The following is a 16,730-nucleotide window of genomic DNA, read 5'->3' as shown; positions in this document are numbered from 1 at the left end:
ACCCCACCAGGCCGGCACCTTGCACCTTGTCACAGGGGTGTCTGAGGCTGGGGAGAACTGCCTGGAAAAGGGGCGAGTTGGCAGTTTTACAGACGCTTTTCAGCATGAGCTGTGGGGCAAAAGATGACTCAGAATTCAGCACATGACAAGAATGGCTATTTGCAAACCCATTAGCAGGGACTGGCACAGCAAAGTGGCAGCAGTAAGGCCAAGGACACCGCACACACGCTTTTTATTCCTAGAGTTCCAGTTGCCCTCTCTGTACTGTAATAACTCAGAAAGCAACCTGCTGTATCGTGGCTCTGAAATGAATCCTGATGTTACAAGGACACTAAGCACTGCAAGGCTGGGAGAGGCGTACTTGAATTCCTCAGAAGCCTGTCCAGGATATGCACGATGACCCTTTTCAACCCACCCATACTCTTCTCAGTCCCACTCACAAGTGAAAGGCTCCTCAGCAGAGCCTGGGGCGCCCACGGGGCGGAGTGGGAAGGTGCTCATCAGGCACTGGCCACAGCTTTACGAGGTTGGGGACACAGAGAGCTACGCTGCTCTTGGACCCAAGCTGGTAGCACCATGGCCACATACTGAACGGGCACAGAAGCTCGGATTAGCTCTGGTTTGAGCCTCTCAGCAGCACGATGTGCTGCAGTATGTGAACCTTTCTCTGGAATCTAAAAAAAGAACAGGTCACTCACTGTTGTAGGACATGGGTACAGATCTAAAGATGAAGCAGATAGGAGATGAGCTTTGCAACCTCCTACATGCCGTGGCTCTCACTGCAATGGCAAGATAAATAGATACACAGCAACATTCCACAGTTATTTATCAGTTTTTCCCACTTCATTCCAGTTGCTCCAAACTCCCTGCTGTGCCAGCCTGGAGGTTCTGTGGAGTCCAGCAAGCAAAATTTTCCACTGTAACTCCTGGCATAACAACACGGCACAGAGAACACCCAAGCAGAGAAAAGGCAAAAGCTGCTTTACTTTAGGAGCCAAACCAGCACGTGGCACAATTCAGTGAGCCAAAGTGCCACAGAGGCAGTCCAAGTCGCAGAGGATGCAGCCATGCTCCATTCTCAATCCCAGGCATTGCTCCTCACTTGAAGGGAAACTTGCTCGGGCAGAAAACAATGTATTTATTGCCTGGAAGGGAGTGTGCCTGGCCTTCCACATACCCCCATGGCAGCGGCCTCTGCCCGCGTCACCCCAGAGCCCACGCAGTTACCCCAGCACAGCGCTGCAACCCTTCTGTTCTCTTTCTAGGAAAGACCGAAGCCGTTTCATCTCCTACCAAAAACTACAAAGCCAATTAAATGCTAATAAAACCTTAATAAAGGGCTATTCTTCTGCATTTTAATGGTTCATGGAAACCAAACACATCTAATAGGCTAAGAAAATGAGAGGCAAGAAGGGAGTTGCTATGGCTTTGATGGAACAGCTACTCCGGCAGCATAATCCTGTGAATCCATTAAGGACCTTTACATGAAGAGCAAGAGCAGCCGCCTCCTCCCAGAATGTGAGCACATGCTTCGTCCCAAACCATATGTGAGCTGAAATGATTTTGCTAGCTCTCATTTCATGCAAGTTTCTCCACAGTGGAAAAATACACAGGAAAAAACCAAGAAACAGAGAAGAGGAAAGGCTTAAAAGCAGCACCAGAAAGTCAGATCAAACGCTGGAAGCAGCACCACGATAAATCTGTGGGAAGAAAGAGGTTTGGGGGCTGACTGATAGAATCATAGAATGGAATCATAGCATAGTTCGGGTTGGAAGGGACCTCCAACCCCATCCAGTTCCACCCCTGCCGTGGGCAGGGACACCTCCCACTGGATCAGGGGCTCCAAGCCCCATCCAACCTGGCCTTGAACCCCTCCAGGGATGGGGCAGCCACCCCTGCTCTGGGCAGCCTGGGCCAGGGCCTTCTCGCCCTCACAGGAAAACATTTCTGCCTAAAATCTCATCTCAGTTTCCCCTCTTACAGCTTAAAACCATCTCCCCTGCACTCCCTGACCAAAAGCCCCTCCCCAGCTTTCCTGCAGTTCCTTTCAGTACTGGAAGCTGCTCTAAGGTCTCCCCAGAGCCTTCTCTTCTCCAGGCTGAACAACCCCAACTCTCTCAGGCTGTCCTTGTATGGGAGGTGCTCCAGCCCTTGGATCATCTCCTTGGCCTCCTCTGGACTCGCTCCAACAGCTCCATGTCCTTTCTGTGCTGAGGACTCCAGCACCGAACACAGGGCTCCACATGAGCTCTCATGAGAGCAGACTGGAGGGGCAGAATCCCCTCCCGTGCCCTGCTGGTCCCATGGTTGGTTTCTGGACTGTGAGTGCACATTGCCAGCTCATGTTGAACTTCGCATCCCCCAGCACCCTAAATCCTACTTTTCAGGGCTTCTCTTAATTCAACTCCAACATTCCCTCTCCTCAAATCTCTGCTAATTTGAAGTTGACCAACAGCAACTCAGTGCCTATACGTAGGATGTATTTCAAGTCCAGGGCTGTGAGAAATTTACTCCTCCCAGGCTGCCAGCAGCACATAACATAATTTTACCTTGTAAACGGGCAGAGAGAACAACATTTATTTATCAGTGGGTAACACTGAGTGTTTTCCTTTGAGGCTCTGCAGGGTTTGGGAGGAAAGTTCCCATTGCCTCCTGCTTTCGAAGGAGGGGGCACCCACCCAGAACAGGCAAACAACCAGCGGGAGCCATGGCAGCGGGAAGCAGAAAGCGCAGGACAGCAGCACAAACCAGGCTCAATCTCAGTTTGCTGCTTCTTGTTTCATTTATTCAAAGTCATGTGGTTGTGGGAGGTTTCAGGGTCTTGAAATTACTGCTTGGGCTTCTGGCACCCTCGCCGACTCCTACCAAGGAGATGATGACTGATGGCAGGAAATTTTGACCTTTTAACTCCATATCCCTTTTCTAAATTCCTGTGGTCACTACTGGTATCTCCTGTATAGCAAATTCTTTCTCTCTCTCCCCCAAGAAGCCAAACAACTCACTGTAGTACAGTTCTGAGCAGGGCATAAATCTCCAGGCCCTTGTGGCTCTGGTAATCTTCCCAGTCGCATGGCAGGACTCCAAACTTTTGCCCCCTGCCGCTGGGGAGCCTCAGGTCACTGGACAAGCCCTTTTGCCATCCTTGGAATGGCAGCAAGAATTCCCTGAAGCGTCCCGTGGGGCCCGGGGCCGCAGTTCCCAGAACTGGTGGCTGCTGACTGGGCTCGAGCTCTTCCTAGAACCGCTGGGCCTTCGCTCAGCCCCAGGGCTGGGGGGGACGGGGAGAAGAGGGGGAGGAATGATGCCACGTTGCATAGACCCTCCACCACTCCCGACATTCCCTTCTCCTTTTTTCATGTGAATCCCGGGAGGATTATTTTTATCTCCTTTTTGAAGAGCTGGAAAGTGTGGGGATGAGACCAGCTGGAGCCCGTTGGGACAGGCAGCAGCCACGGCCACTTCTCCCCCGGCTCCCCTGCCCGGCACTGTCTCCCTGCTCCTGCCATACCTCAAGGTTGCTTGCTCCTGGCTTCAAAAACACCTCCACGAGGGGCAGCAGCCATGCCCAGGTATCCCACCAAAACTCCTTCCCCAGCATCAGCACACGCTGTACGTCAGCAGGAAGCAAATACCAGTACGAAGTCAACATTGGCAACAACAAATACCATCGAGAAGGAAACCTGCCACGGGCCAGTGAGGTTTAACCCAGGCTGAGCCTGGCACGGGCAGTCTGTGCTGGGAATGATCTCCATTACCAGCTCCCCATCCAGTGGCTGTGTACAACAACAGCATTCCTACATCACGGCTTTCTCAAGGCTTCACACGGAGCTACCATGGCTCCCAACTCCACTCTCAGCAGCTTTGTGTGCAGCCCGTCCCACACCTCCCTATAAAACCTGTTTCTAGGGAATAGATGGCTCTAGGGTGAGCCAGACTCATCTGGGACCGAGTTCTCTTCTCAGCTCATCACATGCAATTTGTCTTGATTTGAGAAAACTGTGCCAAGGTGATGGAGAAAGGGTTTGGCCCACATTCCACTTCTCCCCAGCACAGCATTTAGCTGCAGGGGTTTCAGAAGGAAGCTCTGCAAGCACCTGGCTGAAAAATACCAGTAAGAAAACCCCAGATGATGGGGATGAAAATTAGGAGCCGAAGGAAGGTAAATAAATTAACTGGGTTTCCCTGCTCTGGCAGCACATGGCTTTCCTTAAATCATCCACACTGCGATGCAAGGTGATGATATTGCTCCATTTGCAGAGTTTTTTCTGGCCTGTCCCCAAGGCCACAATATGGTGCATTTATTTGGTTTTCATAAGGTCAAAGAAGCACATTTGGGTAACACAGAGTTTGCTACGGACTTTCACCTGCGGGATCTTAAACCAAGCGTGACAGTTTGCAATGAAAAATATTTACTGCTGCTTGCATACATTAGCAGGGCTTTTGGAAGAGAGAAGGCTTTCAGTCTCACTCCACATCCTTCTCAGCAGCTTCTTAAAAAGTTATTTATTACGCACAAGAGGAAACCCGTTTTCTGTGAAGAAGCAAATGCCAAGATCTAGGCTTTACAACGTTCCCAGAACACGCTGCTGATCCTCTCCAGCCCATGAAGTTATCCTAGCAGAGCCCTTCTGTTGTCAACCACAGGCAAGCCAGGCACATCCAGGGAGTTACTTGCACTGATCTGTGTGGATCGCACACCTGGGGCTCCTGTGCACACATTCTACTTTAAATAGGTGGGCAGAAGCTGCAGTGAGTCATGTGCAATGCTGCCTCTTCCATGGGAGCCAAAGAACCGCCAGCATGGCTTATCAGCGTACTTTATCTGGCAGCTCCACATGCTGGAACTTCATGTACTCACACACCCTGTGCTGTGGTTTGTAAAAACAGGCCATCAAGCATGCACGCTACCCAAAAGGACCCTGTCCTACTCTCCACACCCCCAGACACCATGGTCCATTTGGTGACAGGCCTTTTTCTGTTCCTAGTGGCCATGGAAACAGCCAGAAATCAAGAGGATTGGGAGCTTGACACTGGTTCACGACTCAGTCTCACTTTTCCAGAGGGAGCAACTGCAAAGGAAATCATCCCTTCTTACACAGGCGGAGAACAACAGGCAAAAATTCACACTCCAAAGATGCTTCTGGAGATCAGAAAATGTCAGGAGGGGAAGGACATGAGCTGATGCCTAAAGTATCACCAACACTATCTCTGGACAAACCTGCACTGGCTTTGACCCAGCAGCACAACAACCAGTCACTACATAGGAACAAAGAGTCCAACTTCCCTCAGATCCAACAACCTTTCTGACACAGAAAGGACAGGAGACGTGATAAAATACACACTGATATCACCGCAGGCATCACCAAGCTGTCCTACACCAGTGGTTTTCAAGCCGCAATGCTCAGAAGTCGGGGGTTTCCATGGATTACTGCTGACATCCATGAAAGATGAGTAATTAGAGGAAGCTTACTGTCAGGAGGACTTCCTGATGGGAAGTTTTGAGTTGCTCATGCTGGAAGTGTTGACAATCAGTATCCTAGGTGATGAGCTGCAAACAGTTTCTCCAAGTCCTTGAATGCTCTTGGTTGGGACTGACAGGCGATGCTGCTCCTCCTCCCACCTGCATACTGAGTTGTTCACTCCTTCCTAATTTAGCTCCTCCTGTTAAAATCCAAGCAGCTCCCTAGAGTAATCAGCTCTAAAACCAAGACTACAATACAACAGCTCCTAAACCCTTCCCAGATGGCGCGGACTGTGTTCCTTCCCTGCTCTGGCTGCACACCAACACTCTGTAAGCAGAAATTCTATTTCAAAGGACAGGAGAACAGCATCAGATGAGCTGGGCAACAGCTTGAAGGACAATTCTTTGCAGAAGGTGGCAGCTAGGTTTCCTCTGCTCTGCCATGAAAAGCCTAATAGAATCCTACCTACTAAGTATGCTATATGAGGTATAAATATAGAGGATTTGTAATAAGCACATTACTACATTACTACACAAAGTCTTAAATCTGCTCTTTAAATTACAGTTGCTGCAACTCAAACTGCTGCTCAGTTACAGACGACACAGCTAACTGAACTCTCGTCCAGGCAAAGCAGGTTAGGTGATTTCACTGATACGAGAGAAAAAAGATGCAGGAAGCACTCCAGGAAAACAATTTTTTCTTTTTGTTTAGAAAACCAGCTGTTTTTTATCCTCACTCTTCCCACCATTCCACCAGCCAAAACAGAGACATTTTGAATCAGGAGCAAAATATAAGAAACTCAAAGCAGCTGTGATTCCACCCTCCAGGTGATGTAGACCTGCACAAACTGAGTCCACAACCAAACGCAGAAACCACACCAATCCCACACTTTTGTTGCTTGCTTTCCCTCTCTTTTATTCAGGCCATACTCCACTCATTCTCTCCTTTCACAGTTGCTGTTTTCACTCTGTTCACTCCCCTCATTGTTTCCATTCTTTCTTTTCTTTAAAAAAATTAGCTCCTCAGTTGATTTCTAGACTTCAGATTCCCCCAGCTTCTCAAGTCTTTTAGCACACGTTCCCTCGCCGCCTTCTCCATTTTCCACAGAGGACTTGCAATATCCTTTATTTCTCCAAACCATTTGCCCCTGTTTTGTCCCGCTCCCAACATAAATGCACAAACACGTTCTGAATTGAAAGGAGCAGCCGCTGCCCGTGCAGTCAGACATTTGCCTGACCTTGTATGACTGCGTTTTTCCAGCAAACCCCTTGTGTCACAGGCTCCCTGCTCAGGGACTGATTCTCTACCCAGCACCAACAACTATTTCTGCCCAGCTCACATAAAATGCAAAGCCATTTCCCACAGAGCTGGTTTCCAAACAGGGCTTTGATTGTCAAGGTTTGCATTTATCAAGTGGAACTTCTCCACTTGCCTGTTTTCATCCCCCACTACAACTCCCACAGCTGAACAGCCCTAGGATTTATCACACCAGTTTCCCCTCTTCTGTGACAAACTGCAGTTTGCCAGCGGGGCTGCCTGGACCAGGACTTGGGAAAAAAACCTTGAAAGTTTGATCCAAGCAAATTGCATCAATACCCAGGCACGGTGGTGTGCCAGGGCTAATTATTTCACTGCCAATCAGTTTATCAGCAGCACCCTGCCAGCGTGCTCATCTTTCAAGTCCTCCCCTGTGTCTCCAAGTGCCCCCACCTTGCCCTCCTCCACTGCTGAAACATCTGGGTGGCCCCTTCTCTTCTCACAATACAGTTGAAAGAGATGACAAAGGCTCTAAGGAACAACATAATATAAGCTCTAATTAAAATGCAGTGGAAAACAGAGTGAGAAACCATGGTATAATTGAAAGTGTTAAGATGCTTTCGTTCCAGACAGGAGCATCTTCTCTGTTGCTCAACATGGAAACATTGAGCTGGAAGGGCAGGAAGCAGCTGGAACAGAACAGCACTGGAGAGCTGCATTCATTCTCCTCCTTTTCTTAGGAAGGCTGGGGAAACCAAACTAGCTCCAAGAACTCTCTCTTCTCTCTTAACACTCATCTGCCACCACTCTTTTTGCAAGACAGTCCCTCCCATCCTCCTTCCTACGGTCACTCCAGCCAGCAGCCGGGCTCTTCCAGGAAATCAGACAAGACAAGAGCAGAATCGCTCATCTGCCAACTACCCGATCGCACAGCAGGGGCGAGAGATTGTAAAAGGAAACTCTTTTTTCAAAAGAAGCTTTCTGCTGCTTCTTGGGATCTGGCTTCTGTGTAGAATGACACACAAAGAAACTCTTGCAACACATACGCAGTGAGGAATGCGGATTAGGGAAGTACAGAGAGAATGACAGACAGCTCTTAACCAAGCTTGAAAGCTCACCGAGCCTCACATGTGTGTTGTAAGATGAGAGCAACAGGCTTGTACTAGGAACTAGGAGGAAAAAACAACCCCTCTTACATCTTCCTATCTGAGGAATTGCCAAACACTCAGTTTAAACTTTTTTCTTTTTGGGCATAGATAATGTCCATGATTTTAGAACTCAAATTGGAGGCAGGAGGGGGAAGCAAATGACCACCAACATCGTAAAGCAACTCCCATCTCACCAGAGGCAATCTGGAATAGCTGCCCACAAGTGGAAAAATGAACTCATGTATTTTAAAAGGGATGAATTTAACTCCAAAAATACCAAAACAAAAAGAGCTGGTCATAAAGTTCTCCTCCATCTCCTCCCAGCTCATCCACAGCCAAATGCAGCTACCCTTGAGAGTGCATTTGCATCCCCTCCAGAGGCTGGGATTCAGCTCCACAACTTTCCTAAATATCCAGGGAGCAAATACACACTGATCTGAACTGCAGCACTTGGAAGGATGAATAAAATGGAAAATACGGGACAGTTTACTAAAGGTTTGGTCTGTGACTCAACAGTTTTTCAAGTCTGCCCAGGAAAGACTGGCAACCTGAAACAGATGTAAAAATAGTGTCTTTTTAAAGGAATCCAGAGCCAGTCAGTGCAACAAATCCACCGAACCTCAGGTTGTTACTGCATTGCATTGCGACACTTTAGAACTTCCCAGAACTACACTTTTGTCTGCAGGACAGAGCCCTTTGCGCAAACCAGAAATACCTGCTCTTAGAAGCCCACAGTCGATTCTATGTAGGTGCACGCAGCTGCGGGGCCATCCCTCCTCCGCAGGCAGGGATGGTGCTTCAACACCTACCCCCACGCCTGCAGCCACACCAAACCCAGCAAACCGTGTGTGTTTATTCCACGGCTCCAGCAAAAGCTTCAGGAGAGAAAGCTGCGGCCATGAACTCATCAAAGCAAAGACACAAAACAAATACGCAGCGTAGCTCTTCGGGGAAGAGGATATGGAGAACAGGGGTCTGTGGATTAGATTTTTCCTGGGCTCTGATGAATTTATGGCTGAGACAGGTGAAGCGAAACTTGATCGGGGTAACTTTGGCCAGAGAGAGAGGTAGAAATAAACAATATTATTCCTGGAAAGAAGGGGTAGTAGCTGTCCCTCTGCCAAAGTGCACTCCAGTCCAGAGCCTATTAGCTGTGGATTCCTTCCTGCGCTCCACCTCCCAGTGTCAGGGCAACGCTCCCAGTGCCTGACGTCAAAGCCGCCTTTTGTTTGCTGCGCAGACTTTCCCCTGTTGCAGGTTGAGCAGCCCGAGGCACTGGAGCAGCTGGGCAAAGGGCTCCATTCTGGCCAGATCCACAAACTGTGTGCAAGCCTCCAAGGAATGTCCTCTCCCCACTTCCTCTTCCAGTGAAAAAAAAATTAAATTAGTTCAAGAAATGGGTTTACGTCTCAATTGTCCTCTCTCTAACCTTTCCTTCCATTCGTGCCCCGCGTTTTATCTGTTGTGGTTTTATCTCACATTATTTAGATTGCATGAGTCACCAAGTAAGGACTCTTTCTGTTGGAACAGGTCCAGAGGAGGGCTACAAAGATAATCCAAGGGCTGGAGCACCTCTGCTATGGGGTCAGGCTGAGAGAGTTGGGGTTGTTCAGCCTGGAGAAGAGAAGGCTCCACAGAGACCTTAGAGCAGCTTCCAGCACTGAAAGGGGCTCCAGGAAAGCTGGGGAGGGACTTTTTTCCCAAGGGTATGGAGTGATAGGATGAGGGGGAATAGCTTTAAATTGGAAGGGGAAAGACTTAGAATAGACTTTAGGCAGAAATTCTTCACAATGATGGTGGGGAGGCCCTGGCCCAGGTTGCCCAGAGCAGGGGTGGCTGCCCCATCCCTGGAGGTGTTCAAGGCCAGGTTGGATGGGGCTTGGAGCCCCTGATCCAGTGGGAGGTGTCCCTGCCTACAGCAGGAGAGTTGGAACTGGATGGGCTTTGAGGTCCCTTCCAACTCAAACCATTCCATAACTCTATAGCTGTTTAGTTTAAAGGCCAAAGACTGTAGGTCAGTAAGTGGAGGGTGAAAATAAACAGAAAAACACAGTCACATCATGCACACAAGATTGGGCACAGTAATCAGCCACTACGTATTTCCGAGAGGAGATGCCAGGCTTCTCACACGCTCAGAATTAAGACCTGACCACATCTGTAATCCCTCCTTTGGACCACAAGAAACCCAACACTCGCTGGGATGCTCCACAATAGAGCCCTCCTTTACCTCAGCCACTGAGACTCCCAAGCCCATCTTCCTCTGCCCAAAGCAGAGGCCAATGCTGCTACTCCTGTTCTCCAAACACAGCTGTGCTGCAGGCTCTCTTTCTTTCCCCTTCTGAAAGCATAAAGCTGGGGAACGTTTGGTATTGTGCCTTCTTGTAAGACTGTCCAACTAGTACTTGACTTTGTGATTCTTGCATGAGTACTCCTGGCTTTGTACACCTGTAATTGAGTGGAAAAACATGCCTGTTCTCTCCTGGCTGAGGCGCAGGGCCCTCGCCACTGGGATATGGCATTCCTGGGCTATTCGGAGATAAGATGAGCAGTGTATGCTCCTGCTAGGAAAGGAAGAAAGGGAACAAAAGCCCTTTCTGTGACCTTTGCTGTCTGAGTAACAGAAAACTAACTGCTAAACCCAGGTTAAAGCATTTCATCCCTTGTAAAGGGAGAACTTGTGAAGCAGAATGCATCCTATTGACCTGTACAGAAAGCCGAACTTCCCAAAGAATTAATCCATATCCAGTTCCCTGTGACAAGGTATTCACTAACCAGCATGAATAAATCTTCACTTAACAACACCCATCCTGGGCAGCAGGAAGGAGCCCTACACGGCATCTCATACAGTCACGCTTCCCCCTCCTGTCTTTCGGCCAATCTACCAGCACAGAAATAAACATGGGACCAGGGGTGCACATCCACTCTCTTTTAAGCTCCTCCTAGGGTTTCCAGAGCAGACACCCTGAACAAAATGGAAAGGGCTTTTCACTTCGGCTTGTTCTCTGAGGCAAGGAGGCACAAGCTAGCGGGTCACTGGGATGACTTGGTGCTACCGAGGTAAAGGCCCAGACAGGCGGTATCAGGGCCGATGTCAGGAAGCCCGCCGGCTGCTGCAGCCTGATCTAGAGCTCGGCGTGGGAGTGCTCCCCAAACCAGGCTTGGGCTTCCTATCAGCACGTCCTGGAAACGCGTGTTGCTGGTCAGGCCACTGTGGAGATAAGCAGGACCTTTCAGGCCCCATGCAGATCCTTTCTCTCATAGAAAGCCTTGACAAAATTGAGTCCTGGGAATGACTGGCAACTTGAACTTAATTTGCTCTCTAAAACTGGGCTGTGATGCAGAGAGAAAGAGTTTTTCCAGGTATTGAAGAGACAGCTATTCCAGTAACTCCACGCTCCCCTCCCACTCCACTGAGTAGGTGAGCGAGTGACACGAGGCTTATTCCAAGCGCTCCGAACCCAGAAGCCAAGAAACCAATAGACTGAAATGTTGGCAGTGAGGGTGTCAGGGTGGAATGGCTGCGTGTGGCCGGTTCCTGGCCTTCAGACTGCTGACCTTTTAAAGAGGCACATTTCCCAAGCTCTCCCTGTCACTACAGGGGCTGAAAATCATCTTAAAAAAAAAAAAAGAAAATCATGGACTGTCTCATCACAAGAGAGAATTATGAATCCAATGCCAGAGGCACAAAGAAAGACACTAAGTATGCAGAGAGCTAACAACTACCAGAACATCCCCGATGCTGGAGAGCAGTCAGGCTGTGGAAGCTGTCAAGGAGCCAGCAGCAAGGCAAGCCCATCACCACTGCCTGAAGATCTGCTTCTAGCAACCAGCGAGCTCCCGGGGCAGGATTTGTGCCACAGCAGCTCTGCCCACTCCCAGCACTGAGCAGAGAGGAGCTCTTCCCAACGCCACCCGCGAGCATCACTGCCCTCCCACCCACAGCTGGGACAGACAGGGACAGGGCAGGCGCTATGCCGGCTTGGAGGGCACGGCTGCCTCGACTTCCCTGTCACTTGTCACATTTTATGGCTTGTGATATTGGTGCAGAGAACTAAGGAAACAGAAGTCCTGGGAGGAAGTGAGTCAGGAAACCTGCACCACGTCGCAGGGGGAAGCGTGACTCAGGGCGCCCGGTGCTGGCTGCTCCCCAGTGCCCTGGAGGAGGTGATAAGATTGTGTAATCCCCAAGATAACTCACTGCACATCCTAATTCTGCTGATCCTCCCAGGGGAGGGAGGGGTGCTGCTGCTGAGTACTGTACATTAGCTGATTTCTTAGAATAAACTGAGGCAGCTCCCTGTGAGCTCATCGCATGGGAAGGGGGATGCTGAGCTCCCTGCCTGTGCTGTCAGAAGAACGAGGAGCTACAGAAGCACTGAATTTATCAAGGGCACAGCAAAGACCTGGCAAACCTCTTGTTTAGTCTATTTGTTCTTCGTGCACAGAGTGTGAAGGGACATAACTGCTTAAAAGCCACAGAGGAACCCGTTATTCAGTCTGGAGAAGAGAAGGCTTCAGGGTGACCTTAGAGCAGCTTCCAGTAGGGAAAGAGACTCCAGGAAAGCTGGGGAGGGACTTTTTCCAGGGGCATGGAGTATAGGACAAAGGGGAATAGCTTTAAATTGGAAGGGTGAAGATGTAAATTAGACATTAGGAAGAAATTCTCCATGATGACAGTGGATAGGCCCTGGCCCAGGATGCCCAGAGCAGTGGTGGCTGCCCCATTCCTCAAAGCATTCAAGGCCAGGCTGGATGGGGCTTGGAGCCCCTGATCCAGCGGGAGATGTCTCTGCCCATGGCAGGGGATTGGAACTGCATGGGATTTGAGGTCCCTCCCAGTTTAAAGACATTCTCTCCTCATCCTCTCACTCCATGCCCTTGGAAAAAGTTCCTCACAAGCCTTCCTGGAGCTCCTTTTAGTACCAGAAGCTGCTCTAAGGTCTCCCTGAAGCCTTCTCTTCTCCAGGCTAAGCAGCCCCAACTCTTTCAGCTTGACCTTATAGCAGAGGTGCTCCAGCACTCAGTTAATCTTCGTGGCCTTCTCTGGACTCATTCCACCAGTTCTGTATCCTTCTTATTCCATTGTCATTACTTATAAGTGTGTTAGCTCTTCAGCCCCTGCAGACACTCACACATCTCATGGGCACAGGACAGTGATAATGCTATATCCAGCCAAGCAGGTACTCTCCAGTTTCTGTTTAAATGATGTTTTGTGAGCCTGACTCAGCTGCTGACACTTCCACACCACATGAGATGCCTGCACTCTTTTGCAGTGCCTCTGTTTTATCCTTTGAACCTGTGCTAATAGGAAAGCATCAGGTTGAAAAGCTTATTTTTCTAGTTAATGTTTTTCAAGATGCTGCCTGGCCCAGATCAATTCCAAGAAATGAGACAGCTGAAATAAACTTTTGCAGGCTCATCAGCAGCATGAGCATCGCTGTTCTGGCAACTTCCCACGCTTTAGCAAGAATCAGCACAAACCAAGATGAGACCACACGCAGCAGAAGGGCTGAACAGCACATGCAGGGAACCGCTCATGGCAGCACCTTCAGCACCTCTGCAGACACCAGCAGCAGTGGGCAGCCTGCACCCTGCCTTTACACTTCGCAGAAACACGTGGTTGAGTAGAAAAAACCTCCCTGCCACTGTCTATCCAGGCAGCTAACCAAACCACAGCACTTCCATGGCACTGCCAGGGGGAAGGATTGGGCTGAAAGGGACCTCAAAGCCCATCCAGTCCCACCCCTGCCACGGGCAGGGACACCTCCCACTGGATCAGGGGCTCCAAGCCCCATCCAACCTGGCCTTGAACCCCTCCAGGGATGGGGCAGCCACCCCTGCTCTGGGCAGCTGGGCCAGGGCCTCCCCACCATCATTGTGAAGCATTTCTGCCTAAAGTCTATTCTAAATCTTTCCCCTTCCAATTTAAAGCTATTCCCCCTCATCCTATCACTCCATACCCTTGGAAAAAAGTCCCTCCCCAGCTTTCCTGGAGCCCCTTTCTATGCTGGAAGCTGCTCTAAGGTCTCTGTGGAGCCTTCCCACCCAAGAGGCCATGCTTTCAGACAGGATTCACTTAGCACAGTCTCTTCTCTGCCTTGTAACACTACAGGTTGCTGGCTATGTGACCTGGAACTTGAACAGCAGTAAATCCCTTCAGCGTAGAGGATAGGGCAAAGCAGAGTCATGAGACCCCAGTGCCTCAGCCCTTTATGCCAGCAAAACAATCAGCCGCTTCGACAAACCCTGCACAGGCACAAAACCCATTTTTAAAAGTCATCTTGTTGCAAGCAGTTACCAGTGCCAGCTTAGAAAGAGTGATTTTGACATCAGAGGTTACCTCGACCCCTTCTCATCAACCCCTCCTTTGTGTGCGCTCTGACAGATGCCCAGGGTGGCCTTCCCGGTGGGTTTGTTTGCTTTCCCAGATGAATGCACCGAGCAGCTGAAATCAGAGGCCAGTCCTCATCAGAGCCTGACTGAGGAAACAAAGCCCCCAGGCTGACCCAAATCAACCTGATGACCTGTGTCAAGTGAGAAGTCTAAGCCAGTTTCAGGTACAGAGAGGAAAAAGGGGGATTTTCTTTCTCAGCTGAATGTAGAAATCCCAAAACATTGGAAGAGAAAAGCCTTTCGACTGCTCGTCTTTGGCCAACTGCATCCACAGAAATAGCAATAGAAATGCCTGCTACTGCTCTGTTCTGGCCACCTTAAGCTGTTTCCTGGATCTCATCAGATTAATCACAGCCATCAGACTCGGATACATTTGGCACCGAGGCTATGGCTGCGACAGTCATAGCTGTGGAATAATAAGCTTTGAGTCAGCCTGAAGAGAGAAGCAAATGAGCCGGTGCATTTCCAGTGACCCAGTAATGGTTTGTGTTTCCAGAGAGAACTCTGCCTAGAGACCCACAGGCATCACCAAACCTCACGGCCCCCAGGTGAACCACAGGGTCACAACATCCTACACAACACACAGGGGAAACTGAGGCATCAGAGAGCAGTGTTTGGCCCCACTCATGCTTCAAGAAGTAGAATCCAAATCATAAGATTATGAAGTACAAACTCTCCTCTCTATCAGTAACAGGAATGCAGCCCCCTATGTCAGGAATTTCATTTAACTGACTGGAATTCACCCTATGGCACAGTCTATACAGCTCTACAAGCACATTCTCAAACAGTCTGTGCATCAGTGCACAGCACCATGCTGTGATTACCCTCTCAAGATCTACCTTAACCAGGACCATTCTGGAGGAGCCTGTGGCTGCGAAGTTCTTTGCATGCTCCTTACCCCAGGGAGAACACGGACACCACCGGAGCAGCCTGCCTGGCTGAATTGCTGCTCGTGCTTCAGTTCTGCTAGGCAGGGTAAAAAGGTAAAATGTGCTCCTAGCACGAGTCTAGAGAACCTGAATTACATCAGGGGTACATTTAGATGATGACGTGACATGGTATTTCAGAGGGGCTTCCAGACACAGAATGAAGAAAGCCTTTGTTGCTTTCTAAAAGATTCCATTAAAGCCTTTGTGGCCTCTCTTGGTGCAGCAAGGGTTAACCCAAGCTAGCGAACCAGGGATGCAGATCAGCTCATCTTTTCCATTCAAGCAGAGGCTGCTACAGAAAATGCTGGTTTCTCGATGCTCAGTGACTTCCAGGAACAGTGAGCTAAACTCAGCTGCTCTTCCCAGCACCAGCTGAGGGGGCGGCAGGGGATGGAACACAGCCCTGTTCTTGGAAGGCAGGAAAAAATAAGGCTCTGGCAGAGCTGTGCAAACTCTCCTCTCTCCCTCCTCCCCTCCCCAAAAGCCTCTTTCAGCATCTCTAACTCCTCAGGGTACAGCTGGGTTGGTTTTTTTTCCTTTTATCAAATAAACATAAGAGCAACGCAAGAAAACTGCAGGCGATTCTCAAACTGAGAGAGGTTAAGTTAATCAAATAAATAAATGATAAGCTCCTCTCCGTGAGCCCCCACACGCCTCGTGATTTTGCTCAGCTCAGGGCATGACCTACTGTACTTCTTAACATTTTCCTATCAGAAAAACACAGAAAGCTATAGAACCATTCAGCTTGTGGAAACTATTTTTGGCTGCTTTATCTTCATGCAACACAAATTCCAAGGGATGGTTGGATACTTGGATTTCTCCCAGCCTGGCTGACTGCGAAGGGAGCAGACAGTAAGCTCACTGCTATTTTACAGTGGAAACAAACCATCTTTTAGAAATGACAAGCGTCTAGCTTGTAGGTATAGAACTCTGAACAAGATTCGGGGAAACAGAGCAGTCACCAGCAGGGAGGAATGAGGACGGCCTTAAGGCACACGGCAAAGGAAAACAGGAATCAGACCCAGTTTGTTTCACTCTTCCCCACAAGCTGCCCTAGAAATTCAAGGCAGCTGCACCGAGTTGTGAACAGAGGGAGAAACTCTACTGCAGCGTTTGCTGTCAGCAGCACAGCTGGATGAGAATTCACACTGTCTTTTGTACAGAATCAAGCCTGGCCCTGCAGAAGAACAAGAGCCAGCCTGTGACACGTGTTGGTACCCAGCAGACCAACTCCCATGTCAAGAGTCTCAGCCAACAAGGCAGGAATGAATGGGCCTCACGGGGGCTCAGCCCAACGAGTGGTCACTCCGGGACAGGGCCGTGGCGTGCTGCCACCCAGGCGCTGCAGAAGAAGCTGCTCCCTGAGATACACGGTAGCTGCTTGGCAGATAAGGCTCCTGTCTCCAGCACAATCAGTCTCTTGCCTATTACAAGGGTCCCATGCACTTAAAATGCTGCGGCTTTTTCAGTAGGGTGGGTTTTTTCACTAGCTGGACAGAAGAAAAATGCAAACCTGCATGGTTACACAGGCTTTGAGCAGC

The 16,730-nt window shown here is 49.6% G+C and overlaps 1 protein-coding gene across 2 annotated transcripts in view; it reads right to left on the bottom strand.

Moving 5' to 3' along the window:
- MAPKAPK3 (MAPK activated protein kinase 3) overlaps positions 1-16,730 on the bottom strand; it is a 96,038-nt gene that overhangs the window by 58,553 nt on the left and 20,755 nt on the right. Inside the window, exon 1 of one of the 2 annotated variants that reach the window (XM_069865877.1) lies at positions 15,100-15,119. The exons of the other annotated variant lie outside the window; for it this stretch is intronic. The gene's annotated coding sequence lies outside the window, so the exon portion shown is untranslated. Of the gene's footprint in view, positions 1-15,099; positions 15,120-16,730 lie in introns of those variants that run through there. 2 annotated transcript variants of the gene reach the window in all.

This window comes from Phaenicophaeus curvirostris, chromosome 11 (genome assembly GCF_032191515.1).
Source record: "Phaenicophaeus curvirostris isolate KB17595 chromosome 11, BPBGC_Pcur_1.0, whole genome shotgun sequence".
In the NCBI taxonomy this organism is placed as follows: domain Eukaryota; kingdom Metazoa; phylum Chordata; class Aves; order Cuculiformes; family Cuculidae; genus Phaenicophaeus; species Phaenicophaeus curvirostris.
Note: the sequence above shows the minus strand (reverse complement) of the source record. Positions and strands in the feature narration are given on the sequence as shown.